The sequence below is a fragment of the Pseudophryne corroboree genome, chromosome 2 (assembly GCF_028390025.1).
Source record: "Pseudophryne corroboree isolate aPseCor3 chromosome 2, aPseCor3.hap2, whole genome shotgun sequence".
NCBI lineage: Eukaryota > Metazoa > Chordata > Amphibia > Anura > Myobatrachidae > Pseudophryne > Pseudophryne corroboree.
Window position 1 is genome coordinate 751,267,843 of NC_086445.1, and position 7,215 is coordinate 751,275,057.

A 7,215-nucleotide genomic window follows, 5' to 3' on the forward strand; every position below is an offset into this window, starting at 1 on the left:
AACACAAGCTGGCCTTCCCGCTTTATCGGAAGAGGACAAAGAATTCCTCACTACTCCCATCACAACAGCGGAATTAGAAGAGGCCATTAAATCCTTAACCAATGGGAAGTCCCCGGGTCCTGACGGATTATCGGCAGCCTATTACAAACTACTCCTCCCACATATAAGCGACCACCTTTTAACATTGTATAATTCAATCTTGGCAGGCCATCCAGCCCCTCCTGACTTTAACACAGCACGGGTTATAGTCCTCCCTAAGGGTGGTATTCATGTGACCGCCGATCAGCTGACCAACAGTCACATGACCTCCTCCACGAGCCCGACGGCTCACTTTCCCGATGGTCGGTATGCCGACCAATAGGGACTATTTCCACTTGTGGGTGTCCACGACACCCATAGAGTGGGAATAGAACCCGTGGCGACCGCAGGTCGCCACCGAGCCCGCAGCGTGGTGAGCGCAGCGAGCCCGCAAGGGGCTTGCTGCACTTGCCCCTCCCCGCCGGGATCCTGGCGTCGGTATGCTGCCAGGATCCCGGCATCGGTAAGCTGACCGGCGGTCAGGAGACCGCCGGTCAGCCATACTACACCCCTCCCTAAACCCAATAAAGATCACACTTTGGTCTCGTCTTACCGGCCAATTTCATTATTAAATCAAGATTTTAAATTATTCACAAAGATGCTTGCTTCCCGCCTCCAGTTGGTTCTGCCTAAACTGCTCCATCCTGCTCAGGCAGGATTTCTACGCAATAGGCACTCTGTACATAATATTCGCTCTTTACAAGCGGCCATGATTAAAACTCATAGCTCACTGGAGACGGGAAACATAGTTCTAAGTTGAGATGCAGACAAGGCCTTTGACCGAGTCTCTTGGGCCCATATTGATAGATTACTTAGATTTCAGAATTTTGGCCTTGATTTTCTCCAGGTGTTTCGCACCCTCTACCAAACTCCACAAGCCTTCTTAACGATTAATGATCACAACTCCAGACTCTTTTCCCTACACCGTGGCACCAGACAGGGCTGCCCCCTATCTCCCCTACTCTTTAACTTAGCTTTAGATCCTCTTCTCCGCCACTTTATAAAGGAAACCAGGTGGCAGGGTATAAAACTAGCGGATCGAGAACTTAAATTCTCGGCATTCGCGGATGATATTTTACTTTACTTCGGCAACCCCCGGGTGGCCGTACCACATCTACTCGACATTTTATATTCCTTTGAACAAGTTTCTGGGTTCAAAATCAATTATTCTAAAATGGAGGCTTTGGCCTTCTTTCCCTCTGCCAAAATGGGTTGGGGCGATACCTTCCCATTTCACTGGGCCTAAAATAACTGTACTACCTATCTAGGTATTGTGTTGCCTAATCAACCTTCCGAACTGTACTCCCTTAACTTTCCCCCATTGTTCACTAGGACATATGCTGACTTCGCTAGGTGGGCCCACCTCCCCCTTACATACACGGGCAGGAGTCATTTGTACAAAATGATCAGTTTCCCGCGTTTCTTATATGTGCTTCAGATGCTCCCGCTGATTCCGCCCAGGGACATATTCACTCAATTGGACAAGGCACTATCCAAATTTATTTGGGCGGGTAAACGCCCTATATACTCATTATTTAAACTACGTCAACCTCGGTCCCTTGGTGGCTTGAATTTGCCGTGCCTGTACACTTACGCTTTAGCAGCCAATTACAGGATTGCTTTGGACTGGATCGGCGGACAGAGCATATATGCTAACACATATTTAGAACAATCCTTTGCACCTTCTTGGAATCTGGTAGCCCTATTACACGCAACTCCCAATTCCATGCCAAATAGTGTAAAGCACAATTTACTTATATCCTCTACCTGTGCAGCATGGCGGTTGGTCCGCTCACAGCTTAAACTATCGCGATATACGTCACTGTTCTTACCTCTCTGGGGTAACCCAGACTTTCAACCCCACACAATTTCCCACATATTTCATACTTGGTATGACGGAGGCCTGAAATACATTCATAATTTTTTGTATGCTGAAACTTTGACCTTGCTAACACATTCACAGGTTATAGCACATTTTCCACATTTACAGATACCATTATTTCCCTTTCTCCAAGCCTGTAGCTATGTGCAGAAGGTTCTGTCCTTGTTATCGCTACAGGACAAATCCCACAATTTGGATAAAACCCTACGCCTGACAGCGAATAGTAGCTTTTCCACAGCCCTCATACACTCACACTCTCGCACCTTACTAAACATAGAATCCGGCTCAGTGGACTCATGAAATGGCGGTTGGAGTTCCCGGATCTTTCTTTAAAGTTGATCCTAGAGGCCAACACTTACTTGGATAAAACATTGGGTTCCATCTCATACTCAGAAATGCATCAGAAAATCCTACATAGAGCATATGTCACCCCAAAGTTGCGACACCTTATTGGAGCTGCCTCCTCATCCCATTGTTTCAAATGCGCTGCTCCAGAGGCAGATCTGGTTCATTGTCTATGGTCCTGCCCTAAGGTGCAGGCACTATGGCAAGCACTCCAGTCATATATCACAATAGACCTACAGATACAGTTTGATATTACTAAAACATGGGCATTATGGGGCATATATCCGAAATCCTCTCCTCTCAGGCTGTCTAAAGGACAATGTATTTTATTAATTAAACTAGTAGCTGCCACTAAGAAGACAATCCTCTCCCAGTGGATCTCTGCTGATCCTATACCCATCTCACTAGTACACCCTCTGAGAAGAGGGAGAGAGGCTAATGATCGGCCACTACGGGTTGCGTGACGAAACGCGTCAGGACTCCTCCCCCTTTCTCACTGACTGACCACACGCTCTGGGACACTTCTCACAGCCCTATTTCACCGGCTACAGGAGCAAGCGTCAGGCGTCCCAGCACAGGACGAAGCCGACGTGTGAGTTCCGTGCGGCTGTAGTGGCCGATCATTAGCCTCTCTCCCTCTTATCACCAACGGACGGTGCACGTCCAGGGAGTATTGGAGGAGATTCACAAAACGCTGGATCCTTGTAGCGGCTTCCATTCAATCAGCCGCACACCTGTCTTTCCCCCCACACTGCAGCAGGCGGTGCACGCCCAGGGGAATTAAGTTTACAACAGTGGGATTCCGGCCTGCACGGACAAACCCTCCAACTCTACAACCTATTGGGCATTTTGGACTTACCCGAGGACGCTCGGGTCCTTTAGCCCTATTGGAGAGGTAATTCAACACTCTATTTCCATTTATGTACCGGCTTCTGGAACTCTGAGGCGATTCACAATACAGCCCAATAATTTTGAGCCTATAATTGCCCTCAGTATTCTTTTTCATATTCAGCAACTGTGTTTCATTTAACAGCTAAACAGCTTTATACAGCAGTCTTGGCAACAGTGTTGCAATAGTCGCTACATTTGGACTGCCGTCAGCCATTCAGTCTGCATCATTGCTCTCATTGTCTGTTGAAACAATACATGCAATTTATGTGAGCTTTAAATTTTAATACACGTGGCAATTCAGTGAGGATAGGGATCACGCATTATATTTTATATATGAGCTTGTTCTAAACAAAGTGTGTTTTATATTGATTTATTTTGATAATAAATATTTATTTTATATCTTCATCTGACTCTTTGGTTGTGAAAGAACTAGGACTTCACAGTGTCAAAATGAAATGAGCGCCTCTATTTAATCTTCTTTTTTCTCTGATCCATATAGCTGCAGGAGTAGCACACAACTCCTTATAGAGGCGTACGTACATTTGACACTGTTAATTCCAGGTTGAGGATACCAGTCCTGTCTAATGTATAACTGGTAGACATAGGTGCAGCAATTTTTTCTTCTTTTTTCTTTTCAATGTGTGTAGGCAGATTGCTCTATACCCACACCTAATCAGTGGCTTTCCACTGCCAACTAGCTTAACTTTAATTAATATATAAATATATTTATTATATATTCTGCATCTCAAAGCATGCTTACCCTGTCCATGCACAGCACTCACATTTAGTTTGATGATATGTTTGTTTATTGAGGAAAATCCTGGCGTCTGCGACAAATATGATTTCAGTTGTCAACGTATTATGTACACAGTAGCTCAGTACACCATCCTCATATGGTGTCATTAACCACATGATTCTGTTTACAATAGTTAACATGCCAAGTAAGCAAAAACACATTATCCTAATACACATATTCACTGTCCCACACTGAACTCTCCTGGTGTAGTACATACCCATTTATGGGTTTATGCTACGCATTTACTTTTGTTGCTTATTTGATTGAACTACCAATCAGTCTAGCTTATTAGACATATTACCACTATTGTCTTTCTCCAACCTTATATACTAGAATGAAGTTATATGTGTTATTGGACTTGTGGGTCAAAATTATGAATATGCTTTATTAATATCTGACAGCTATATATATTAAGGTATTACTTCTACTCTCCACTTTTTTAACATTTATTGTTACTAAGACAATTTATATATAATTATATGTGGGATACTAAACATTACGTTTTTTATATGCCAAGACTAGAGGTTCAGTATTGCCTCACCCTTCCCTTATCAATAGATAAAGGTGTCCCTTATCTCTCTCATCCTCTGTCCGCTATATACAGTGGGCAAAAAAGTATTTGGACAGCCACCGATTGTGCAAGTTGACCCACTTAAAAAGATGAGAGAGGTCTGTAATTTCCATCATAGGTACACTTCAACTGTGAGAGACAGAATCTGAAAAAACAAACAAACAAACAAACAAACAAACAAACAAACAGGAAATCACATTATATGATTTTTAAACAATTTACTTGTATATTCTTGTGTAAAATAAATATTTGGACACCTACCAAGCAGCAAGATTTCTGGCTCTCACAGATGTTACTTCTTCTTTAAGAAGCTCTTTTATCCTCCACTTGTTACCTGTATTAATGGCACCTGTTTGAACTGGTTATCTGTATAAAAGACACCTGTCCACACCCTCAAACAGTCAGACTGCTACCTCTCCACCATGGCCAAGACCAGAGAGCTGTATAAGGACACCAGGGACAAAATTGTAGAGCTGCACAAGGCTGGGATGAGCTACTCGACAATAGGCAAGCAGCTTGGTGAGAAGAGATCAACTCTTGGCGCAGTTATAAAAAAATTGAAGAAATACAAGAACACTGACAATCTCCCTCGACCTGGGGCTCCATGCAAGATCTCACCTCGTGGGGTATCAATGATCTTGAGAACGGTGAGGAATCAGCCCAGAACTACACAGGGGGGACCTGGTCAATGACCTAAAGAGAGCTGGGACCACAGTCACAAAGGTTACCATTAGTAACACACTACGTCATCATGGATTGAAATCCTGCAGCACCCGAACAGGTCCCCCTGCTTAAGCCAGCACATGTCCAGGCCTGTCTAAAATTTGCCAGTGACCATCTGGATGATCCAGAGGAGAATTGGGAGAATGTAATGTGGTCAGATGAGAGCAAAATCTAACTTTTTGGTTTAAACGCCACTCGCCGTGTTTGGAGGGAGAAGAATGATGAATGGCATCCTAAGAACACCATACCCACTGTGAAGCATGGGGGTGGAAACATCATGCTTTGGGGCTGCTTTTCTGCAAAGGGGACAGGACGACTGATCCGTATTAAGGAGAGGATGAATGGGGCCATGTATCGTGAGACTTTGGGCAAAAACATCCTTCCCTCAGTAAGAGCATTGAAGATGCAACGTGTCTGGGTCTTCCAGCATGACAATGACCCCAAACACACCGCCCGAGCAACTAAGGAGTGGCTCCATAAGAAGCATTTCAAGGTCCTGGAGTGGCCTAGCCAGTCTGCAGACCTCAACGCAATAGAAAATCTGTGGAGGGAGTTGAAAGTCCATGTTGCCCGGCGACAGCCCCAAAACATGACAGATCTAGAGAAGATCTGCATGTAAGAGTGGGCCAAAATACCTGCTACAGTGTGTGCAAACCTGGTTGAGAACTACAGGAAATGTTTGACCTCTGTAAGTGCCAACCGAGGTTATATTACAAAGTATTGAGTTAAACTTTTTGATTGTCCAAATATTTATTTGCCGCAAGAATATACAAATATATTGTTAAAAATCATACAATGTTATGTCCTACTTTTTTTTTCAGATTCTGTCTCTCACAGTTGAAGTGTACCTATGATGGAAATTACAGACTTCTCTCATCTTTTTAAGTGGGTCAACTTGCACAATCAGTGGCTGTCCAAATACTTTTTTACCCAACTGTAACTATATGACAGAGGACAGCAGAATGGAGGTACATCAACCTATTCTTCTGTCTCCCTATTATTCAAGCACACTCTCATCTAATATGCCAGTATATTTAGCACTCTGCAATGCAATTAGTAACAGAGGCCCTGTGCATAATCATTAGACAGCAGAAGTGCTTCTCTGGTATTCCAATCATAAACCACACTCTCTCATTTGCTAGCCCATTGGTACTGCCATACTTCACTGGTCATACCCAAACTTGTTTGATCTTGGAAGCTAAGCAGAGATAGGCCTGATCAGTACTTGGATGGGAGATCACCTTGGAATATCAGGTGCAGTACATATTATGAGCCATAGCAAAAAGCAGAAGTAGTGGAGCAAACCTATGACGCATCCCGCTATTCTATTCTACACCTCTCCCCATGTGGGTATTGGCATAGATCCTTTTTGACTCAAGTTTTACTAAAAGTGGAGAGTTCTTGTATCATGAGTTAAAAAGTGTACCACTATATTTGATCTTCACATATGTTAAAAATTGTAATCAAAGCAACGTGAAAAACCGGTTCCAGGAGAGTCATCATCTCTAAGAGCACAGTATCACTATAAAATTGTTTTATTTTGATTCTACAATCTGTGGCCTTTTGAGTTAAAGTATATCCTTTACATATATTTTTCTTTGTTTTAATATTTCCCCTGAGTGGCACTATCTATAATAAACTTTGAGATATCATATAGAATTGTACTTGATACTATTCAATAGGACGTTTCAAATCTACTATTGTACGTCAGACCATTTCTTTCTTTTTACTCCAGGTGGAAACCTAACGATACAACAATCTGTGTCTACAATTTTATAACAAGAACAAAAGTTAAGTTTTAACTATTGTTATTTCTATATGTAATAAGTGTGCCCCAACACAGAGTCTTTCTTCTCTTTCTTTTGCCTATTACAAACACTTAACACTATATGCTTCTGAAGAAGTTGAGAGTGCCTTCCACAACAAAAC

At 42.9% G+C, this 7,215-nt stretch overlaps 1 pseudogene; it reads left to right on the forward strand.

The window, feature by feature from the left end:
• Positions 1–6,433: 6,433 nt before the first annotated feature.
• On the forward strand, positions 6,434–6,552 carry LOC135051900 (5S ribosomal RNA; annotated as a pseudogene).
• Positions 6,553–7,215: the final 663 nt, after the last annotated feature.